The following is a 25,080-nucleotide window of genomic DNA, read 5'->3' as shown; positions in this document are numbered from 1 at the left end:
TGAATAGAACAGTAATGGCTTGTGCTGTAAGATCGAGAATTGACAAGTGGGACCTCATGAAACTACAAAGCTTCTGCAAGGCTAAAGACACCATCAATAAGACAAAAAAACCACCAACAGATTGGGAAAGGATCTTCACCTATCCTAAATCAGATAAGGGACTAATATCCAATATATATAAAGAACTCAAGAAGGTGGACTCCAGAAAGTCAAATAACCCCATTAAAAAATGGGGCTCAGAACTGAACAAAGAATTCTCACCTGAGGAATACCGAATGGCAGAGAAGCACCTGAAAAAATGTTCAACATCCTTAATCATCAGGGAAATGCAAATCAAAACAACCCTGAGATTCCACCTCACACCAGTCAGAATGGCTAAGATCAAAAATTCAGGTGACAGCAGTTGCTGGCGAGGATGTGGAGAAAGAGGAACACTCCTCCATTGTTGGTGGGATTGCAAGCTTGTACAACCACTCTGGAAATCAGTCTGGCGGTTCCTCAGAAAATTGGACATAGTACTACCGGAGGATCCAGCAATACCTCTCCTGGGCATATATCCAGAAGATGTCCCAACCGGTAAAAAGGACACATGCTCCACTATGTTCATAGCAGCCCTATTTATAATAGCCAGAAGCTGGAAAGAACCCAGATGTCCCTCAACAGAGGAATGGATACAGAAATTATGGTACATTTACACAATGGAGTACTACTCAGCTATTAAAAAGAATGAATTTATGAAATTCCTAGCCAAATGGATGGACCTGGAGGGCATCATCTTGAGTGAAGTAACACAATCACAAAAGAACTCACACAATATGTATTCATTGATAAGTGGATATTAGCCCAAAACTTAGGATACCCAAGATATAAGATACAATTTGATAAATGCATGAAACTCAAGAAGAATGAAGACCAAAGTGTGGACACTGTGCACCTTCTTAGAATTGGGAACAAAACACCCAGGGAAGGAGTTACAGAGACAAAGTTCGTAGCTGTGATGAAAGGATGGACCATTTAGAGACTGCTGTATCCAGGGATCCGTCCCATAATCAGCTTCTAAACGCTGACACCATTGCATACACTAGCAAGATTTTGCTGAAAGGACCCAAATATAGCTGTCTCTTGTGAGACGATGCCGGGGCCTAGCAAACACAGGAGTGGATGTTCACAGTCAGCTATTGGATGTATCACAGGGCTCCCAATGGAGAAGCTAGAGAAAGTAACCAAGGAGCTAAAGGGATCTGCAACCCTATTGTTGGAACAACATGATGTACTAACCAGAACCCTGGAGCTCTTGTCTCTAGCTGCATATGTATCGAAAGATGGCCTAGTCGGCCATCAATGGAAAGAGAGGCCCATTGGACTTGCAAACTTTATATGCCCCAATATAGGGGAATGCCAGGGCCAAAAGAATGGGAATGGGTGGGTAGGGAAGTGGGGTGCGCTATGGGGGACTTTTGGGATAGTATTGGAAATGTAATTGAGGAAAATATATAATAAAAATATTAAAAAAAAAAAAAGAAAAGTCAGGCTTTTTAATCCATATGTGCCGAATATTGTGCTAATCATTTTCCCACATACATACCATCACCTTTGATTCTTACCATGTACCTATGGTTACTATTATTATCTCTTTTATAAAACAGAAAACTAAAGCTCAAAGATGCTAAGCAAACCAAGCACTGAGGCTGGATTCAATCCTGCCATCTGGCTCTAGAAGCTGGTGGTCCCATTCACAAGCTCTCTCAGGAGGCTGTAGGGCAATGTGCAAGGAAGAGGCCTTACTCTCTGCCATTGACTCTAGAAAGCCACCTAGAGTTGGACACGAACCTCCTGAAAACATTAACTCTATTGTTTCTCTATTCTGATGTGGGCAAGCAGCTCAGAGTTGTAGTAGAAGAGGAAACTTGTTTTTTCTCTCTGGGTATAGAATTGTTAACAAGAGGAAACAAGATTCATTAGATGTGAGGTATAGCCAAAAATCTGGCTTATAGCTAATTCAACTAGTTTGGGGTTGTCAATTTGGCTACACAATTGGCCCCTCTATGCTACCGAACCCTCCTAAGTAAGGGATACTCCCTGCTGGCCCTCTGGTTTGTGGTTATACCTACTGAGACATATTATATATTTTTGCATGAAGCTGTGTTGGAGATTCCTTTAAGCTAAATATAACATCTGGAAAGTAGCCTCCTGTCTACTGCTAAAAAACAGAACCACTTTGTCTAGGATTCTAGGGAAACTTGAGTCCATTCAGTGTTCCTGACAGCTCCTTCATTTAATGAAAGCCCAATCTGTCTGACCCCTGTTAGAAGCAGTTTGGATAAATATTATTACTACCACCTTCGTTTATTTAATGTGGTGGCTTCAAAAATGGTGACTCTCACCCCCACATGAAAGAGGAATAAATTTTCCCATTTTATCAGTTAAACCATAATACATTTGAAAGAGGAATTTTTTTCCATTTTATCAGTTAAATCATAATACATTTGGAAGAGGAATAATTTCCCCATTTTATCAGCTAAACCATAGTGCATTTGGGTCTGCTGTTTCCCACATAGGAGAGGACATTCCTATAGGCTTCCTCCTTTCACCGTGCAGATGACACTTAAGCACCTCTGCCTCAATCTGGTATTCTAGCCCTTGGCAGATGCTCTCACTTCAGCTTGGGAGCTGGTGGGTTCAGGCAGTCCTACGGCTCTTGATTGTATCCTTGCGGTTCCAGTTAACTGTACTTCTAATTTAGTTTCAGTGCTCTATTTTTCCTCTGGCAGAAACTCAGTTTAAATTAAGAAAGCTAGGTCACATTCCCCACAGACTAGTAGTTCTCAACTTTGCCTGTGCATAAAAGTTATTTGGGGAATTTTAAGAAAAATCTTTGTGACCTTGAATCGACAAAGATGCCTCAGAATATTAAAAAGTGTGCACTATAAGAGAAAAAAATAAGTCAAACTTCATCAAGTCATGGACTTTTTGAAAAGACATTTTAAAGAAAATGAAAAGCCACAGACTAGAAGAAAATGTTGCAGTGGTATAACACAATAGCTGAGACTGAATAATTTTTTCAGAATAGAGGTTTATTTCTTGATAGTTGTGGAGGCAGAGTTCACATGGAGCTTGCCTTTGGCAAGGGCCTCCTTCTTATGGAAGGAAGCATGGCATGAGTGATGGAGGAGAGAGGGGGAGAAGGATTTATTGTCATCCTTTTATCAGAAATTCACTCCTGAAATAACTAACCCACACCCATAATACATTGATCCACTAACCTAATCAGCTCTCATTATTACTACATTGAGGATTAAGCACATGAACTTTAAGGGACACATCAAATCATAGCAGCATATATCTGAAAAAGACTTGTATCAGAATGGAGAATTTAAAAACTTACAGCTCAATAATTAAGACACACTACCTAATGTTTTTAAATGGGCAAAACATCCTAGTAAACAGTTTAGCAAAGATACCTAAGTGACCAATCAGCATATGAAAAGATGTTCTGTGTCACCCATCACCAGGGATATGCTCATTAGAGTGATTAGGACATATGCTATCAAGTTCCTAAAGTGCTTAAAATGAAAACAATCTACAATACCAAGTGTTATTGGTGATGTGTAGACATCTCATGTTGCTTGTAAGAGTGTGAAATGATAATAATCTTGGAAAATAGTTTGAAACTCCTCAAATATTATATACTTACCATCTTGATGCAGCAGTTCCAGATATTTCTAATCATTTATCAAAGAGAAGTAAAAGCATATGTGAAGAGACTCTGGCCAGGGCCAGCATGGCTCTGGCAGTCCTTTCCCTTCTCCCTGATTCCTGCCCTTCCTAAAACTATTAGATTAATATTGCTAAGGCTAGCCACCAAGTTCTATCTATTTCGCCACTTCTTCCTCGCTAGGCTTACTACTAAAGTCCAGCTATCAATGTATTGAATGAAGTCCAGCATCAAAAGCCCCTTTGGCTCACCCAACTAACATGCCCAATTAAAATTAAATACCTCAGCCTAACTAGCACAGGGATTTCCTCTTGTACCTTTATAAACTGCCATTTCCAATGTACCACATCTGTCTCCTCTCTATCCAGAGGCAGTCCTTTATTCCTCCCAGGGATAAGTACCCCCTTCCCTTGTTCTCCCCGCTGCACCCTGCACACACTTCCCACATCCTCTATCTCCTGTTTGTTTCTTATTCCCTGTCCTCTGATTCTCTGGGGCATTTAAATCTCCTTTGTGCTGAGAACTTGGTCTTGGTTCCAACTGATACTTTCCCTTTCAATATGTTTGCATCAGTCCTGTACCCTAGTATTCATAGCATCTCCTGATATGATTAAGTTAAGGATCTTATGATGAGGATGTATACTTGAGTGTTCAGGTGGATGCTAAATGCAGTCAGAAGTGTCCTGATGAGAAGGAGACTAACAGACTTCTCTCCAGAAGAAGGCTATGTGACAGTCACAAAGAGAAAATGCTATGCCACTGGTTTAGAATATGGTTAAAGGTCATGAGGTAGGGCTAGATGCTAGGAAATTCACAGATACAGATTCTTCCTGAGAGCCATAACATAACCCTGCTGGTACAGACATCTATTCACAACTATGACTGGACAGATGTTCATTGACACCAAGTATCTTGGCTTAGTTTTTGATTGCTGTGATAAATTAAACACCATGACCAAATTGTGGTGGAATGGAAAGGGTTTATTTCATTTTATAGTTTGTAGTCCCATCAACCAGGGAAGTCAGAGCAGGAACTTGGAGGTAGGGACATACAGATGCATAATACAGAGGCCATGAAGGAGTGTTCCTTACTTACTGGCTTTTGTTCCTTGTAGCTTACTCAGCATGGTTTCATATACAATCCAGGACCACCTGCCTCGAGGTGGCACCACCTACAGTGAGCTGCACCATTCCATATTAAAAAACGAATTAAAAAAATATCCCACAGGCTTGTCTATAGGCCACTCTGGTTGGAGGCATTTTCTCTTGAGGTTCCCCCTTCTCTGACTAGCTTTCATTAAGTTGACATGAAAATTAACTAGTATAATAATGTACAAAGATATAATTCTTTGTATAATAATATACAAAAAATAGGGTTGGTAGTAAAAGACGATAAAAGAGATTTAAAGTTAAAAAATGGTATACATTATTCCTTGAGTGGTAACATGGAAGGTGATTATACTATAAGAGGCATGTTCTATAGTGTTATTGTCATAAGTAATACTAGAAGAATTGACACATACTTGTATATGTGTTGATAAACGCCTCTAGCAGGTATATCTGGCCTTCTGAATCCACATTTTCAATTGCAGACTAAAAGTATTTGGGGGAAGTGAGCATGTGTATTGTCCATGAATAAGATTTTTTTTTCTTGTCATTTTCTTAAATCATGTAATAACCCAGTGTTTGCATTGTGTCAGGTAATATAAATCCTCTGGAAATGATTTACAGTATAAAGGAGGTATAAATGCAGGTAGTTTGTATACAAATACTGTGCTACTTCATAAGAGACTTTAGCATCATTGGATTATGTTATCCCCAGGAGTTCTAGAAACCATTGCCTGAAGACACGAAGGTATGACTTTGCTATTGACTGAATGGGAAAAGAGTGGTTCCTAATACCCTGTATTAGGAACACACTGAGAAAAGGATTTAACATGGAGGTGTCTCTAGGAGAATAGATGAGTGATTTTTATCCCCACCCCACCCCCGTTGTTCACCACGCTCCATCACCTGTCCTCCACTGAACTCAGTATCTGTAGGTGACTGGATTTCTTCCCCATTATGATATGGCGCCTGACAGCATTTTATGATGCTCCGTAGACAGCTGTTTCAATTGTAGTTTGTCCTCTTGGTAGAAAAGGAAAGAATTTGTTGTGATTACTTGAACTTTATTCTCTCATTTCTGATGAAGAGATTGTCTTTGGAGAAACAAATAGGATGTGAAGCTGAGATGATCTGAGTAGGGACTGGAAGGCTGCCGGATACTTCAAAGGTTTGTCTGCTGATAAAGGGGTCAAAGCCAGCACACAGGCACAGGAGAGACTGAAGCCGATGCTGTTCCTGGCGTTTTAGCTTTGGTTTCTGTGACACTGAGCAGCATCTGTGCTGTCCCTAGAGGTGTTTCCCTGGGTGGTCCAGTATTATTTTGGACTTAGGTAGCTGCAGGATGTTGCTTAGGTTAGCTTGCATGTTGCCTTTTCGATGTCTTATCTTAGTTCCTTGCTATCTAGCCTTTCTTCCTGAAGGAGCCCACAGATCTAGTTATAAAATATTCCAAGGTATAGTGGTACATCAGTTTTTAGAAACTAAAAGAATAAGAGAATTTGAAGACACACAATAAGGAGGTATGAGGTGTAGATACAAGAAAAACAAGTGTCTAAGAACAACCTTGTAAGTTGCCCTAAATTAGAAAACCAAGCAACCATTAAATATATTAGTTAATACTGTAAACAGTGCTATGGTAAGTATTAGAAACTAGCTCAAGAACCCAATTTAGTAGGAAGATTTGCCACTAGGATCATTAAGGCATTTCATCTCACTTAGAACTGCTCAAACTTGTAAGATGGGGAGGGTTAGTACTAACTACTCTCCATTCACTGCCACTCAGTATAGTAAATGGATATTTGCTATAATCCTTTTGTCTTCTTATAGAAGTAGTAAGTACTTTAAAAGTTTGCATATTTTAAAGCATATAGGTCAGTGAATTTGTACAAACACCTCTTTTGTTCCTTTCTAGTCATTAATCCTGAAGGGTTGGCTTCTGACAAAATAAAAGCATTTGCCTCTTCAACTTTTAAGTAAAGGAAATCTTCAACTGCTCTTTCAACAGTTTAAATTCTTTTTTTTTTTTTTTTGTCTCCTGGTCACTATCATTTATACAATAGGTATAATAAAGGTGCTTATCTTTTCTAAAGTGTTAAACTTTGTTCTAAAAGGCAGTTAAATTAACTGATTGATTACTTTGAACTTGTGGGGACTTGGCTTTCTGTTTTCCTATGGTAGATATATTTTGCTTTTATTCTTAGTCCTTGGACAGTCTGTATATTTAATGCATGGCCTTTTTTGGATTTCTATAGCAAGCACAGATGTTAATCATGGCCTTTAACATGGCAGCTTCAAATTCTGTTTCCTGTATCTCTCCTACCATGGGCAGTCCCTTAGATGGACAGCTGACCCAGTTTGAGCAGCTCCTGAGACTGGGTTTACAGGGTTAACTATTCTGCTTTCAATGGCACTTTGGCAGGTTCTACCTTCAAACTGTTGTTAGTAATATGCTATGAAAATTACATTGGATTTTTTTCTTCCTAATGTATATCTGGCAAGTTAAAATTATCATTGATAAATTCTTGTAAGATCAGGAAAAGTAACATTGAAATTTGAGCTCCTATGCCATTTCCATCATAACATACTGCCACCCTACGTTTCAGGTGTTGCACCTAATCACAAGCCAGGCTTTCAGGCAATGAATTCAAACCAGAGCCTGCTGTTTGCTCACTCCTCTCAGTCCTTTAATTTCTCTACTGCTTTTTCCCCCTCTTTCTCCCTTCCTCCCTTCCTTCCTCCCTCCCTCCCTCCCTCCCTCCCTCCCTTCCTTCCTCCCTCCCTCCCTTCCTTCATTTATTTAGTTTTCCTCCTTGTGTTCTTTTCCCTTTAGCCCTATGAATAATCTTTAAATCTTACATGTATATGTACACTTTAGGAAGTTAGGAAAAATTCCTAGTCTAATGCTGGTCTCTTTCAGTGACATTGTTGAAGAGTCCGCCTGTAAAATTTACTATTGTTTAGCTTTTGCCTATAGATTAGAAGTTTGTTCTAAAAGCCTAAATGAAATTTTGTATTTATTATTATTGTTTTTATTGTTGTTAGTAGTAGTAGCAGTAGCAGTATAGTAAGAAGGGGAGAGAGGGAGGAAGGGAAGGAGAGAGACAGAGACAGAGACAGAGAGTCTGAAGCCCAGGCTGATCTGGAACTTGAGATCTTCCTGCCTTGGCCTCACAGCTGTTTTGATTATAGGCTGTGCCATCATGCCTAGCATATTTAAAATGTGTAGTGTATGTTGTATCAATTATGTCATGTTGAATTACAATAGGAAATACTAGTTAACCCACTGGTATTGATAATAGCTTGACATCCCATAAGACATTCACAATCTAAACCCTCAATTTTGCAATAGCCTTTTCTTACATGAAATAAAAGTTATATAAGTAGTTATAGAAATATAATATACATACACACACACACATATATTGCTATCATAAGAAGGTTGGGTGATAGTTTATCTATTTATCAAGTAGTTTAAATATCAACTGATAATTACTCATGTTGTCATTTACCATCTCTGTGCCTTTTATATTCTGAAAAAAGAAGCGGGTTATTAATATAGCTCACAGGTGAGCAGACAGTGGTTTGTAAAAAAGTACGAATGGTATGCAAGCCAACTCAGCACCAGTTTTTTTGATTTTAAGGTTCACAACAGTAATAAAAATAATAATTATAACTAATACTAAATGAATGCTAGCCATGTCCAGGGACATTGCTACATATTTATTTGTGTAGTCCATTTAATCAACACAACAGGCCTTTGCGATGAGTAGTCCTTTTGTCATCTGTATTTATAGATGCTCATAGGCAGAGGGGTTAGGCAATTGCTTCAAGGTTGTACATCTGGCTGACAGGAGAATTGAGATTCAAGCCTAAACAGTCAGCATCCCCTGAGTCATCTCTTCACACCACTATGCTCTGCTGCCTTGTGTGCATGGGAGGTAGCAGTCATGTGTGTAAGCTGCAGAACCAGTTCTTGTACAAGGAATAATGGCTTATGGATCCCACAGTTGTACATTTGGATGCTATTATCAAGCCAGGCTTTCCACTGTGTTACACTTCTTGCTCAGCTTGTCCAGAGAGAGGCAGCACTCTTGATTTTAGCTCCCTTCTTGCAGAACTAGCTTTTTTCGATTCTCCAATTTATCTTTGTTAGAAGTAATTCTTTTGAAATTCTACAGGCATGTCTGAGCTTGATTTTTATTTAAAATGATAACAGAATGCAAAATTTTCCATCTTCTGAAACAGAATCTTCATATTTCTGTTTTTATATATTTTTTTTGGTAATGACATCTTTGAGCCCCTATTTTTTCCCAGTCAAATCTTTTTTTTTTTTTTTTTTTTAATGTCCCTACCTCCCTTCTTTCTTGCTGTGTAGTCCAAGCTGACTTAAAGGTTCCTGTGCCTTTGCCTCTTAGATACCATGATTTCAGGTATGTGCCCCTGCTTTATTTTTTGGATTTTTCCCCCTCTGTGCTCTAAAAGTTATTTATGCAACCAGCTTTCTCCAGCAGTTATCCAAAATTAAACATACAGCTATTGATTAATTTTAACTATCTGTACTGAGATTCCAGCTTTGACAGATCACATCATAGGAAACTAGAAGAATTCTTCTTCATAGTTCCTGACCCCTTAGTTATCCAGGCAGTTACTGTTAAATCCCAGGGACAAGAATAGTGATGTTTTCTGGTATTTTGTTTTTGTTTTTAATTTCATTTTTAATAGACAAACCCCTGGACCTTAGTTGCATTTGATTTTATTTTGTGTTGTATAAGTAGTACATACAACTGGAGTCACATGTGTAATCTCAGTCCTTAGGAGGATGAGCACAGGAGGGTTCAGGGGCAACTTAAGCTACAGAGTGAGTTAAGGCCAGGCTGAGTTGCATAGTAAAACACTCAGAGGAACAACAAATAAGAAGTCATAATTATTTTAGAATCATTATGAACAGTTTAATATATCTTTTCAAAATTTTCTGTATATTTTGTAGAAAATGAGGATTATATGATGTCCATGTTGTATAATTTTCATATTTTTCATTTCTCTTTAATAAACATATTTTTCCATGTCATTGTATCCTTTTATAAAAACATCACTTTCTATAACTGTGTAGCATTCTTTCTGTCTCCCTTGGTGTCCTCATGTTCTTTTGGTTCTTAGGTCTCTGTTGACTCGATTCTCCATTTGGATAGTCCTATATATGTAGTCCTATATATATGCAGAAGCAATCTAAATTCTGTTTGACATCTTCAAGGAGTGACTTGTTTTTGAGGTGATTAGGTAGCCTACAGTTTTGTTTAGTATTACTCTACTTCCATTTAATATAAAATACGCAGAGTATAATTTTACCTTTCTTTTTCTTCCTTCATTGTTTTCTTTGATCTTAGTTGAGAATGCTCTCACAGCTTTGCTTGAGCCTGGGCCCTGGATAGCTCAGTATAGTTGTCACATTGCATGGGTATCAGTTTCTCATTCCACATTGAAGAAAATCACTCACACACTTACTTGTTTTTCCTCAGATGTCACTGGAATCAGTAAAAACCTGAGAAGAAATTGCTGTACAGAACTATCATGGCCAAATGGTATCTGAGTGTTTGTGTAGAAAGTGTACATTTTGTACCTTCCCCCAGCTGGAGTGGTCTTAACATCTCTAAGCTAATCTTTGAAATAGTATTATTATCACATATTTTAGGAAGGAAATAAAGTAGACAGACTAAGAGATCCAGTGTCTAGCTTTAATTTTTCTTCTCCAATGTCAAGATAAGCCAGTCCTTGTACCCCTGCAAGCATCACATCCTTCCCTGCCTTGCCTCTTCCCATGGCCTTGTTTTCCTTTTGATGTTCCTGTTGAGAATGGAGAGTAAAAGAGAGGGTGAGGAACGGGTTCTTTATTTTGTTATTCTCTGAGTCAGTGTAGTATGTCTGGGCCTTAGAGTTCTTAGGGCAAGGAAAAATTCATGGCCTACCTGACCCTTCTTTTGGGGACTCCTTAAAATAAATAAGTAAATTAAACACACACACATACACACATTGCCTCATTTAAATGCAAAAGCACAATTAACCACCACTAGTTTGTTCTGTCCAATTGCAGAGTATTATGTGACTGTCTACAGTTGCTCAGTGTTCTGACTTGCATGATAAAATTGCAGTAGAGGTCAAGGTCTTCACTTCTCAGCTACGTAGATAGGCTTCTGATGACTACTAAAGACAGCAGCTTAATTAATGGTAGTTTATAATTTGTTATCTATAGGAACTAGTAAAATAAACAGATTCTTGAAAGTTGAGTCAGGTAAGATCCATTGGAGGGAAAATAATTGAGCTTTTTAATTCTTTTAATTATCCACTTCCAGGATTCGCAAGTATCTGTCTCCTTATCTGATGGAAATATCTCTTGAATGTTGCCATATTATCTGATACCAATTTCCTATCATGATTTTTTTTCTGTGTTAGAAATACCATCCATTAGAATCATCTGACAGCACCAAAGCTGTATCTTGGCAAGCAGTGGGGAATGTGTGGGAAGAGTTTGGAGTGTGAGTGTGAAGAGCTTTGAGTGGAGTTCAGGGAGTCTGAAGTATATATAGTCAAAGAGAATCATGGACATATTAAGTAGAACAATGACATCTTGAAGAAGGTATCTTAGTTACATTGGTGGTAGTGTTCCATTGGTTTAGATGAAAGAAACTGTTGAGAATCCTGCTGGAGTAATTCAGGGAGATAATGGAAAGGGAAACAATGAGATCTACTAAGAGACAGAACAAGATAACAAGAGATTATAGATGTGCCTGAGAGAGCAAACAGGAGAGGAATTAAAATTCACTTCATTTAACAGATCCTTATAATTCATATCCTATGTTCCAAGCACTGAGCTTGCACAAGAAAGCAGCAAACAACAAAAAGTCCTTGTCTTTGTGGAGCTTGTATTCTAGTCGGAGAAGCACCATCAGAAAGTTTATGGTGTGTGTGTGTGTGTGTGTGTGAGAGAGAGAGAGAGAGAGAGAGAGAGAGAGAGAGAGAGAGAGAGACAGAGAGACAGAGAGACAGAGAGACAGAGAGACAGAGAGACAGAGAGACAGAGACAGACAGAGACAGAGACAGAGACAGAGGCAGAGGCAGAGGCAGAGGCAGAGGCAGAGACAGAGACAGAGACAGAGACAGAGTAAAATGAGTTAAATAGCCCATAGGTCCTAGAAATGTAGAGTGTCCATGGAAGCTGCCATTCGAACTGACTCTTGGAGAAAATGAAGAATTTTTGCTGTTAAACTGTTTGAGGAAGATATTTCTAGTAGATAAAGATATTTCAAGTAGACTGGAGGAAAAGTAGAATCAAGGAGAAAAGATGAATAAAAGAGGTTTCTGGCCAGGCCCGGGGTGGTGCACGCCTTTCATCCCAGCACTTGGGAGGCAGAGGCAGCCTGGCCTACAGAGTGAGTTCCAAGACAGCCAGGGCTACACAGAGAAACCCTGCCTTTAAAAAAAAAAAAAAAAGAGGTTTTTGTAGATAAAGTCAAGTAAGAGAAAATAGATTAAGACAGCATGGTGGCTGTTAGCCTTGGCTTTGAGGATGTATTTTGAAGATGGAGCCAATAGGATCTGCTGCTAAATCAAATGTGGCACATGAGAAAAAGAAGTTAAAGATGGCTCCCAGCATTTGGCTTGAGCAGTGGAAGCTGGACTTCCTGTTTGTTCATAGCCCACGTAGGAAAGTATGTGGGACAGTCTTTGTGGGACAGCCACTCCTTCTAATCCAGTCATGTAATTAGTGAGGAATCTGAGAGCCAAGAATGACCTACCTTCCATCATTCAGGTAGTGGTAAAGATAGAACCAAATATTCCAGATCTCCTAATTCTATTTAAAGCTCACTCCAGGACTTAATACTATACTTTCTGGGTTCTGTTTCAGATGGGAAAGGGAAGCATTTGTAAGGGCAAAAGCTGGAAGGAATATTCGAACACAAACTAAAGTAAAGTGGACAGTTGAAACCAGAAAGCGAGTATTCAGAGTAAGGCCATTTGAGAGAAGACTGAAAATCTGCCAGGGATTAGAGAACATGGACAAAAGGAACATGGGACTAAGGTTCATAGACTTAAGTTTGAGGGTGACTCGATACTGGGTACCAGGAAGAGGTCAGGAAGGACTGGACAAATACTTCAGGCTGAGTTTGAAATCTTCTGAAACTGGTACTTAGCACAGCCTCCTTCTCCTTTTCTTTTTCATGTAAGACAGTAGGTAATGATGTAAGATGAGATAGTGCTTTCTTGTTAATCCCTTCCAATGGCAAGAATTCCACCTTCCTGTCCGTCCGTCAGTGTATGAACTGAACAAGAATCATCCTTCTTGCTCACTTTGCCTCCCAGAGATTGTATGAACATAATAGGAACACAAGAACAAAATGACTTTGGAAAATAAATATTATTTAAATGAAGATATCCTTTCTTAGATTATTTAAAAATTTTAATTTAAGTACCCCTAATAGAATAATACAATCTTTACATTAGCTATCTATTAAACACAGAACACATGACCAGTAAACTACATATTCTTTTTGGAAACAACATCAAGTATCCAATATTACTTTGTTTAAATATTGCTTCAAAACTGTGTCTGTTGGATTCATGTCAAATCTTACCTGGGCTTTGAAAGTTTTGTAGTCATTGTTATCCAACCAAAAGAAAAAAAGAAAGAAAATTATCCCTGTTCCCTAGCACAGGTCTTTCGAGCGTTTATAAACTCAGGCTTTCTGTATTATATTCTGGGCATTAAATTTCAGAGCTGCAGGCTGGAGCCCAGTGAGGTTTGATACTGTCCATCTAACCCCCTTCACCGAACAGTATGTGAAGAGTGGGAGGGTAAATGAATTGCACCCTGCTGACAATATTAAAGTCATCAGTATATATGCCCTTTGGGGCAGGAAAGATGAAAAGGGGGTGTTGTAATCAGAATAGATGATTTCTGACATATTGGGTGAGCTTATCCACAGGTTAGATTTAAGGATGTGATCTGAGTTTGTTGCCTCTGACCTTATAACTCCAGGCTATGAAGTCTCCACCTCATCCTCCCTCTAGCCCTACAGGAAAGCCAGACTCCCACTTTTTCTTAGATAGAGAATCATACCTTTTTATTTAAGATAAGTATATTCTGGTGGCACACTCCTCACAAGATACATGCATTCATGTGCCTTAGTTAGACCAGAGCTTGAAGTCTTCCCTTGTTCAATTTCATGAAGGGCTTGCGATTGATTACATTCATTTTAGTGAGTCTGAAGTACCACACTTGTTCCAGACAGTTCTGTCTATGTGCTTGATTGTCTATGTCTACAGTATTTTCTGGTTCGGTGGAAAGATGCCATCCTTGTAGTTTATGACTGAAAAAGATCTGCCACCATGACTCCTATTCTGGTTTTCATATCATCTCTTTTTTTATGATTAAATTAATTCTTTTAAAATCTACCGTACATGTAGGGTTTTAAAAATATTTTTATTAGGTATTTCCCTCATTTACATTTCCAATGCTATCCCAAAAGTCCCCCATACCTTCCCCCCCAATCCCCTACCCACCCACTCCCACTTTTTGGCCCTGGCATTCCCCTGTACTGGGGCATATAAAGTTTGCAAGTCCAATGGGCCTCTCTTTCCAGTGATGGCCGACTAGGCCATCCTCTGATACATATGCAGCTAGAGACACGAGCTCCGGGGGTACTGGTTAGTTCATAATGTTGTTCTTCCTATAGGGTTGCTCCTTTAGCTCTTTGGGTCCTTTCTCTAGCTCCTCCATTGGGGGCCCTGTGATACATCCAATAGCATCCACTTCTGTGTTTGCTAGGCCCTGGCATAGTCTCACAAGAGACAGCTCTATCTGGGTCCTTTCAGCAAAATCTTGCTAGTGTATGCAATGGTGTCAGTGTCTGGAAGCTGATTATGGGATGGATCCCCGGATATGGCAGTCTCTAGATGGTCCATCCTTTCGTCACAGCTCCAAACTTTGTCTCTGTAACTCCTTCCATGGGTGTTTTGTTCCCAATTCTAAGAAGGGGCACTCTTAGTGGGAGTAGGGGACTGGGAAAAGGACCCAGCTGTTAAGAGCACTTGCTGCTCTTGGAGAGGACTCTGGTTTGATTCCTAGCATCCACATGGAGGCTCACAACCATCTGTAACTCCTGTTATAGGAAACCTAATGCTCTCTTCTGGCTGCTATGAGCACTAGGCGTAGTGTGATAGATATGCATAGGTGTAGGCAAAACACTCATATACATAAAACAAACGCTTTTTAAAAAATTATAATCTAAGACTTATTTTTCTAACCTGTTTGGTGTATGTTCAGCGCGTGTGTGTGTGTGTGTGTGTGTGTGTGTGTGTGTCTTTCTGTCTTATCTGTCTGTCTGTCTTGAGTTTGAACACATAGTCGACATACACTCTATCACTGATCCGCATCCCTAGCTCTGAGGGCCTTTTACAAGGGTTACTTTGAGAAGTTGAGCATTAGACATTAGAAAAGTGAGAGCAATTAGAAAGCCATTGTAAGAGATGATGAAGTCTGATCTAAAGCAGCAAGAGGAGTAGAAGAAATGGAAGAGACATCACATCTCTATTTGCATTAGAAGGAAGAGGGTATTCATTTTTATGCTACAGGTATAAATATTGGGGAAATACTATGACAGGAAGACAAATCTTAGCCTCTCTAGATTATCAAGTTTCTAAATAATTTCTGACTTACTTTTCTAAGAACTAGAGCAGCTGTGTTTATTACACATACTATAAATCTTAGTCAGCTCTCACCCCGTAGTCCTGCTGTTGAACCCAGAACTATCTGTAATCTCCACTGAAGATGTGCCACTTGGTAATAGGGTGTGACCAAGTGAGCTGGCTACTTCTGTCCTCCTTCCCTAAACTTGTACTTCCTAGTTTATTAGTGCCCTTCTCTTTTAGATTCAGAATCAGTATTGGCTTTCCTTACCCCAAACCTAGATCAGTAGGCTATGGCCTTATAATGTCACAGAAGCATTTCTTACTGACTTTTCCAGGAAGGGTTGGGGGGAGGAGAGAAGGAGTGAGGAGAGAGGGAGAGAGAATATGAGAATAAATAAACCAACAAAGAGAGAGGGAAATGGAAGAAAGGCTTAGTTTTTACCTTGGAAAGGAACCTAGGGAAGACTACTGTTTTCTTAAGGGGGTGAACATTTGCAGAATAGGCTTGTAAGGAGCTAAAAACAATATTTTGGGGTTTTCAGAACTCAGTTTAAGTTTATGGAGCTACTTGAAGACAATTTTTGAATTGGTCTAAGCACTTAAGGTTGTTTCTGCTGAGGTCAGTGGTGAATCTGAGCCAGGCAGACAGGAGAGAAAGTTGAGAGAGAATTGAGCTTTTACTCTAACAGCCCTTCTCCATTCAGGAGACCTGCTAGGCTTCTGGAAATCCCTTGTAGGCAATATGAAACAATAGTCCCTTGGATATATTTCTTCTCCCACTGCTGATTTGAATATATTAAATTGTCAAATGGATGATAAAGAAAATAGGCTACATGTCCCAGGAGAGAGGTCATAACAGTTGGATTTGTGGTCAACAAAGGAATTTCAACACACTTTCAGATCATTTCTTCAGCTGAACTTAATTCTCCAAGTCTGCCTTGTGTCTTCCTCAAATACTTTTGACCCACATTAGACTTGTGCTTCAGAAATTTGAATTGGCATTCACAAGTCAACTGTGCAAGGTAATAAAGAATAGTGAATCCTTTTGGAAGATAATGCAGAATAGAAAAAGAGTATCAGACCAGGAATTTGCCTGGATTGTGGCACAGGGCTCCAGATGGTTGCTTTATTTATCTTCTTATTGGTTTAATTTCCTACCACAACGTTGACATTATCTTCTGGATATCACCTGTAGACTAAAGAAATGTTTAAAGAACTTTGAATTAAAAATTGGTTCTAGGATAGTCATTCATGTTTTGCAACATTTAAATGAGCAGATTGAAGCCCAGGCTCAAAAATACCAGACATAGTTGTGACAAGCTTACTTCTTTTTTCTTATGCATTCTAGAAGTGTGGTTGTTATCTAAAAAAATAAAAAAAAAATCTGTACTTATTAATTTTCATTACTTGCTTTGGATTTTTGTACAATAAAATATTTCTCAACCTCTTCAGAATATTTGAGAGTAATTTAAAATGATGATACAACCACTGATCACTGATGTAGTTTACTCCTTCTGGCTAGGTTTATGCAGAAGATTGACATGCTCTGGGTTGGAGATTCTAGCCTCAGCTTTTCTTTTTTTTTTTTTAATTCTTTTTCTTTTTTATTAGATAGTTTCTTTATTACATTTCAAATATTATCCCCTTTCCTGTCCTAGTTTCCCCTCTGAAAACCTCCTATACCCACTGCCCTCTCGGCTCACCAACCCACCCACTCCTACTTCCTGGACCTCGCATTCCCCTACACTGGGGCATAGAGCCTTCACAGGACCAAGGGCCTCTCCTTCCATTGATGACCAACAAGGCCATCCTCTGCTACATATGCAGCTGGAGCCATGGGTCCCTCCATGTGTACTCTTTGGTTGGTGGTTTAGACATTGGGAGCTCTGGGGATATTGGTTGGTTCATGTTGTTCCTCCTATGGGGCTGCAAACCCCTTCACCTCCTTGAGTCCTTTCTCTAGTTCCTCCATGGACCCTGTGCTCAGTCCAGTGGTTGGCTGTGAGTATCTACCTCTGTATTTGTCAGGCACTGGTGGAGAGCCTCTCAGGAGACAGCTATATAAGGCTGCTGTCAGCAAGCACTTGTTGGCATCTACAATAGTGTCTGGATTTGGTGACGGTACATGGGATGGATCCCCAGGTGGGGCAGTCTTTAGGCAGGTGGACCTTGCCTTTAGTCTCTGCTCCACACTTTGTCTCTGTAACTCCTCCCATGAGTATTTTGTTCCCCTTTCTAAGAAGGACTAAAGTATCCACACTTTGGTCTTCCTTCTTCTTGAGCTTCATGGTTTGTGAATTGTATCTTAGGTATTCCAAGCTTCTGGGCTAGTATCCACTTATCAGTGAGTGCATACCATATGTGTTCTTTTGTGATTGGGTTAACTCACTCAGGATGATATTTTCTAGATCTATCCATTTTGCCTAAGAATTTCATAACTTCATTGTTAATAACTGAGTAGTACTCCATTGTGTAAATTTACCACATTTTCTAAATCCATTCCTCTGTTGAGGGACATCTGGGTTCTTTACAGCTTCTGGCTATTACAAATAAGGTTTCCATAAACATAGTGGAGCATGTGTCCTTATTATATGTTGGAGCATCTTCTGGGTATATGCCTAGGCATGGTATTATTGAGTCCTCAGCTAGTAATATGTCCAATTTTCTGAGGAACCTCCAAAGTGATTTCCAGAGTGTTTGTAGCAGCTTGCAATCCCACCAGCAATGGAGGAGTGTTCCTCTTTCTCGACATCCTTGCCCACATCTGCTGTCACCTGAGTTTTTAATCTTAGCCATTCTGACTGATTTGAGGTGGAATCTCAGGGTTGTTTTGATTTGCATTTCCCTGATGATTAAGGTTGTTGAACATTTCTTTCGGTGCTTCTCAGCCATTCAGTATTCCTCAGTTGAGAATTCTTTTTTTTAGCTCTGTACCCCATTTTTTCATGGGGTTATTTGGTTCTCTGGAGTCTAACTTCTTGAGTTCTTTGTATATGTTAGATATTAGCCCTCTATCAGATTAGGATTGGTAAAGTTCTTTTCCCAATTTGTTAGTTGGTGTTTTGTCCTATTGACAGTGTCTTTTGACTTATAGAAGCTTTGCAATTTTATGAGGTTCCATTTGTAAATTCTTAATCTTAGAGCATAAGCTATTGGTATTCTGTTCAGGAAATTTTCCCTTGTGCCCATGCCCTCAAGGCTCTTCCTTCCCCACTTTCTTTTCTATTACTTTCAGTGTTTCTAGTTTTATGTGGAGGTCCTTGATCCACTTGGACTTGAGCTTTGTACAAGGAGATAAGAATGGATCAATGTGCATTCTTCTACATGCTAACCGCCAGTTGAACCAGCACCATTTATTGAAAATGCTGTCGTTTTTCCACTGGATGGTTTTAGCTTCTTTGTCAAAGATCAAGTGATCATAGGTGTGTGGATTCATTTCAGGGTCTTCAATTTTATTATATTGATCTACCTGCCTGTCACTGTACCAATATCATGTAGTTTTTATCACAGTTTGGTCTGTAGTACAGCTTGAGGTCAGGGATGGTGATTCCACCAGAAGTTCTTTTATTGTTAAGAATAGTTTTCACTATCGTAGGTTTTTTGTTTTTTCCAGATGAATTTGCAATTTGCTCTTTCTAACTCTGTGAAGAATTGAGTTGGAATTTTGATAGGGATTGCATTGAGTCTGTAGATTGCTTTCTGCAAGATAGCCATTTTTAACTATATTAATCCTGCCAATCAGTGAGCATGGGAGATTTTTCCATCTTCTGAAATCTTCTTCGATTTCTTTTTTCAGAGACTTGAAATTCTTATCATATAATTCCTTCACTTGCTTAGTTAGAGTCACCCCAAGGCATTTTATATTATTTGTGACTATTGTGAAGAGTGTTGTTTCCCTAATTTCTTTCTCACCCTGTTTATCCTTAGAGTAGAGGAAGGCCACTGATTTGTTTGAGTTAATTTTATATCCAGCTACTTTGCTGAAGTTGTTTATCAGCTTTAGGAGTTCTCTGGTGGAATTTTTGGGGTCACTTAAATATACTATCATATCATCTGCAAGTAGTATGATATTTTAACTTCTTCCTTTCCAGTTTATATCCCTTTGACCTCCTTTTGTTGTCTAATTGTTCTGGCTAGGACTTCAAGTGCTATATTGAATAGGTAGGTAGAGAGTGGGCATCCTTGTCTAGTCCCTGATTTTAGTGGGATTGCTTCAAGTTTCTCTCCATTTAGTTTGATGTTGGCTACTGGTTTGCTGTATATTGCTTTTACTATGTTTAGGTATGGGCCTTGAATTCCTGATCTTTCCAAGACTTTTATTCTGAAGGGGTGTTAGATTTTGTCAAATGCTTTCTCAGCATCTAATGAAATGATCATATGGTTTTTTTCTTTGAGTTTGATGCAGTGGACATTTCTTTTAGAACCCCATACTGACAATAGAGGATGTTCTTGTTAAATGTCTGTGACCTACAGTTCCATATGTGCTAGAGACATAGCTCAGGAGCTGTCCACAGGAGTTGATGGATAGAGATGACCAATGAGAGGCCAGCTAAGGCCATGCTGTCCATTTCCAAGTTGAGAAACCAGCCTGTTAGGAAAAAAGCAGAAATACAGAGAAGCTGTGGTTACTTTCTTTCTGTCATCACTCTGACTAACAATTGGTACACAAACTATATTCTTTTTTTGTTTAAATACTATTTTTATTACTTCTTTGAGAATTTCTTACAATTTATTTGGATCATATTCACATGTTTTGGACCCATCCAGTATTCTCCCTCTTCTTGCTACTCACCTAACTTTGTGGTTTGGGGATATTTTTAATCCACATCTAGCCCAGTTTGTGTTCCCCAATGACTCTTAGGAGTGTGGTGTACTCTGGAGTTGGTTGACCTACCAGGAGCCACATTTTTATCCAGTTTTCATCCGGTGAGGCTTCTTTAAGATGGAAATACACACATGGCAAAAGAGTATGGATAGTGTGGAACAGTTTGTGGGTTCAAATTCCAGTCCTTCATTTAGAAGTTGGGCAATTAATTGCTTGACCTTTCTAAGACTTAGCATCTATAAAATGGAGGTAGTGATAACAACTGTTACAACAGTTAAATGAAGTCATGCCCGTCAATTAGCATATATTAAACACTGAGTAGAAGGTATAACTATTATTTTTTAAATTACTAATGAACAATGAAGTCTAAATTATTCACAAACTTGATAAAAGGGAGGAAAATATTTTCATGAATAACTCTTATCTAGGCAATGTAGGTTTGAAAGGGGCTCTGTAGATGCTAGAGATAATAGTTGCCCAAGAGTGAACTTCAAGTAGTAAAGGAAAATTTCATATATAGCTTGCATGGAATGACTGGAACTCTGGTTGGTAGGCTTGGCAGCAGGCTCCTTTATTCACTGAGCCATCTTTGCCTGCCCCTCTACCATGGTTTTTGAGGCAGTGTTTCTCACTACTTCTGAAGCTCATCAGTTTAGCAACATTAGCTAGCCAGCAGGCCCCAAGAATTCTTGTGTCTTTGCTTCCCTAGTGATTACAGGTATGCTTCATGCCTGGCCCTGTTTAAGGCTTGCTCATATATTTATATTTAGAGCTTTGTGTAGAATTCCTCCATTAGACAAACTGTAAGTCACCAAATGATCCTAAGATTTGATTCTAGATTCTTAATCACTTAGGTGATTTCAGAAGATGTCCTTTATTTGAGTTATATTCATCCTCCTCTTTATAGATTGGGGTTTTGAAAGTCCCAGGGGGAAATCAGAGGAACCATATTTAAATCCTGAGGTTTGTTCCTCTCTCATTTTCCCAGAATGTCCTGAAAAGGGAACAACTTGAGAATCTGAGGGTGACATGCCTTCGCTGTGGCCAATGTCCATTCACTCTTCTATGTAAAGCACATTGCACAGAGCTTATTGAGAATTTAGAATTGCACCAGATCTGCTGAAGGCTACAAAGTAATCTCTGTGCTCAGTGTTTATACTGCCATTTTAGGTAATTCGGTCCAAATTTTATGCTTCATGATCTACTGTCACATAAGAAGCATCTGCCATTCTCGAAGACAGCCGTGGGGCATGAAGCTTAACGGAACTTTGAATAAACTTGAAGGGCTAGACATGTAAAAATTGAAACTGAGACAAAGAAAGAGCCAGGCCTACTCTGGAGGTCTAAGGCAGATGGAGTTCAAGGTCAAGGCTTTCTTGTGCTACATAAGGAGTTCAAGGTCGTTCTGGACATATTAATGAGAGTTTGTCTCAAAATAAACATTAAAACAAAACAAGCAAACAAAAAAGGCAGGGCTGGGACTGTAGCTCAGTGGTAGAGAACTTGCTAGCATTCATGAAGACCTGAATTCAATTCCCAGTATAAGGGGTCTGTGGAGAGCAAGGATACTGATTATGATTCCCCAAGCTTTGCCACAGCACAGGAATGAACTGAGAAGTAAGGATAGGGCATAAGTGACTCCAGTGATCTCACAGGGACTGAAACCTAGCTTCAAACTGTCTTCATCTCTAACTGAGTTAAGGTGATCCAAGATAGGTAGTGGCTAGAATCAGATTTAAATCTTCCCTCAATGAAAATTCTGATTTATATTTCAGTTTGTTAAAACATAGTTTGACTTCCAATTAAAAATAGGCACATGTAGAAATCAGATAACTATGATCAAAAACTGAGAAATAATAGCCTCATGGGAGATCCAAATAAGGTTGTTATCAAATATACTCTTTACACTATGTTTCATAGTCTAAAAAATTAAATGATAACAAAATTATAAATGATAACTTTAAATGAGATACCAATGTACAAAACTTTCTGAGAATACTTTCAAGGAAAAGAAAATACAGCCCCATAGAATAAGAGAAAATATTTTCAAATCACATATTTTCTAAAGGGTTTGTATTTATGATATAAAAAGAACTCTTATCTTAACAATGAGAGGCAATCCAGTTTTAAAATGCATAAAAGCTGGAAAAAACTTTTCTCCAAAGGAGATCAGCAAATGGCCAGTAAGAATTATAAAGATCTCTGCAAAACCACAATGAAGTAACAAGTCATAACCATAAAGGTGGCTATAACTTAAGAAAGAAAAAGAGAGAGAAAATGAAATGTTAGTGAGGAGCTGGGCATGATGGCACATGCTTATAATTTTAGTATTTGGGGACTAAAGAACTACCTAGAGAGAGACCCTGTATTAAAAAAAGCTTGATAATTCTATAAAAACCGAAGCCTGGAGTTAACCTACAATTCAGCACTTTCACTCCTGGATATAAACTGACGAGAAATAAAAACATACTTCCAGAAAAACTTTGTACACAGTAGCATTATTTATAATGTCAAGAAGTGGAAATAATCTATGTTCATAAAGCAGTTAAGCAAATGTTAACAAAATTTGTTGTTCATTTGTAATATTCATCCATTGAAAAGAAAGATAGAATTTGAGGCAGAGAAGTGTAGCTCCCTAAAGCAGGACATGCTTATTAACATGTGCATGGCCCTGGTTCCATCCCTGTCATTGTCATACCCACAAAGAAAGGAGCTTCTAATACATACTGACAGGATGGATAAACTCTGAAAATATTGTATTGAATAAAAGATGCCAGATACAAAAGACCACATACCATAAGATTCCCTTTATAGGAAATATTTAGAATATTCTAGTTCATAGAAACAGAAAGTAGATTAGTGGTTGCTAGGAGCTGAGGGGAAGGTTGAGAAGTGATTACTAACAGTTATCAGGTCTCTTTTAGTGTGATGACAGTATTCTGAAATTAGTGGTGATGGTTTACAAATTCTTTGTGACATTAAATTATTGAATTTTGAATATTTTAAACTAGCAGGTTGTATGTTATGTGAATTACATATCAATAATAAAAGCAAAACAAAATTTTATGATGGAAATGTAGTAACTAAAAGAAAAGCTTAATATATAGATTAAACAAAGCTGAAGATGGGTTATCCTGAAGATCGGAGTGATAAAAGAATGAACAAAGAGAAAAAAAAGCATCAGACATGAACAGGCCTAGTGTGATTATTTGAAGTTCCAGTAGAAAAAAAAAGAATGAAGAAAGCATTAGTTGAAGAAAAATGGCTATAAACTGTCTACAACTAATGAAGTTATTACAGAGTAAAAACACATTATGAACTCCAGGTAGGATGAATACAAAGAAAGTTGTGTGTAGGTGAATTATGGTCACATTGATGAAAGCTGTTACAGAAGTGTCTTACAGCTGCACTCAAAGAAGCAACAACAAAGTTAACTGTTAGGTTCTCAATAAAAAACAATGAAAGATAGGAGACAGTAGAAAGACGTATCCTTAAGAAGTGAAGGCCAACTAATGAGATTTCCAAATAAGAAGATATGAAAAACCTATCACCAGCAGACCTACACTGAAAGAAATAATAAAACCTTATGTTCATGCTATGTAGCCAAGGCTAGCTTTGGACTTCCCTCCTGCCTTAGCCACTGAGAAATGCTGGAATTACAAGCCTGTGCCACCATCCTTGACTCTAAATAATATTTAAATGGAATGGAAATTATCCCAGAGAAGGTTGGATATGCAGGAAAGAATGAGGAGTATTCTTGAAAAGTGCAGCTTTGAACTGACCAAAATTAAGACACATGACAGTACATACCATCACCCACCAAAAACATGGTGCTACCCTCTGTGATCAAGTCCTCCGCTATTGACAACTAGAATTCAGTCTGTTTGCCTGAGTAACCCATTAGCAGATGAGTTCATTCCTTCTTTTTATATAGTTTACAGAGTTTCCCTCCTCTTAGATTGCTAGTGACACTATCTCTTTAGTGGTTACCATGAATTACAACTTGTATTCTCCATTTAATATTTTGTTCTGCTTTGCTTTTTGATACATGGTCTCACCATGCAGCCAAGGCAGGTCTAACTTCCCATCCTGCCTGAGATTCCTGAGTGCTAGGATTATTATGGTGTATACTACCAAACCCAGCCTATAGCATGTATTCTTGTTTCTTTATTTATTCAAAAATCCTGGCTGCAGTTTCCCCTCTCAGTCCTTTCCCCTTCTTCCCACCCCATTTCCCAGCTCCTTCTCCATATATTTATAAGAAAAGCACAGACCTCCTATGGATATCAACTAGCCATGGTATATCAAATAGCAATAAGCCTAGGCACCTCTTCTCCTATTAAGGCTAGAAGAGGCCACCCAGTAGGAGAAAGGGTCTCACAGGCAGGCAACAGAGTCAGAGAAAGCTCTTGCCCCACTGTTAGGTGTTGCACAAGAATGCCAAGCTACACAACTGTAACATATGCAGAGGGCCTAGGTCAGTCCTATCCAGGCTCCCTAGTAGCCAGTTCAGTCTCTGTGAGCCCCTATGGGTCCAGGTTAGTTGATTCTGTGGATTTTCTTACATCATAAATTCTTTTTAAAAGTGTTTCTTAGTTTAGTTTTTGTTTTTTACGTGTGTGTGTGTGTGTGTGTGTGTGTGTGTGTGTGTGCAGGTGCATATGCCTGGTGTGAATGTGGAGTTCAAGGGACAACTTGCATGAATTAGTTCTCTCCTAATACTTCTTGAATCTTAGGAATCAAATGCAGGT

General features: G+C 38.7%; 1 protein-coding gene and 1 long non-coding RNA gene across 7 annotated transcripts in view; one reads left to right on the top strand and one right to left on the bottom strand.

The window, feature by feature from the left end:
- Nucleotides 1–25,080, top strand: part of Srgap2 (SLIT-ROBO Rho GTPase activating protein 2) — a 239,620-nt gene that overhangs the window by 130,557 nt on the left and 83,983 nt on the right. The window lies entirely within an intron of this gene.
- The window catches only part of LOC147006118 (uncharacterized), a 99,973-nt gene continuing 94,916 nt past the window's right edge, over nucleotides 20,024–25,080 (bottom strand). The window contains exon 4 of the long non-coding RNA XR_015047731.1: nucleotides 20,024–20,092. This is a non-coding gene — a long non-coding RNA (uncharacterized LOC147006118). The remainder of the gene's footprint in view (nucleotides 20,093–25,080) is intronic.

Source organism: Mus caroli, unplaced genomic scaffold (assembly GCF_978045245.1).
Source record: "Mus caroli unplaced genomic scaffold, Mus_caroli_1 scaffold_1, whole genome shotgun sequence".
Lineage (NCBI taxonomy): Eukaryota > Metazoa > Chordata > Mammalia > Rodentia > Muridae > Mus > Mus caroli.
The sequence above is the reverse complement of the archived record's forward strand: the minus strand, read 5'-3'. Positions and strand labels throughout refer to the sequence as shown.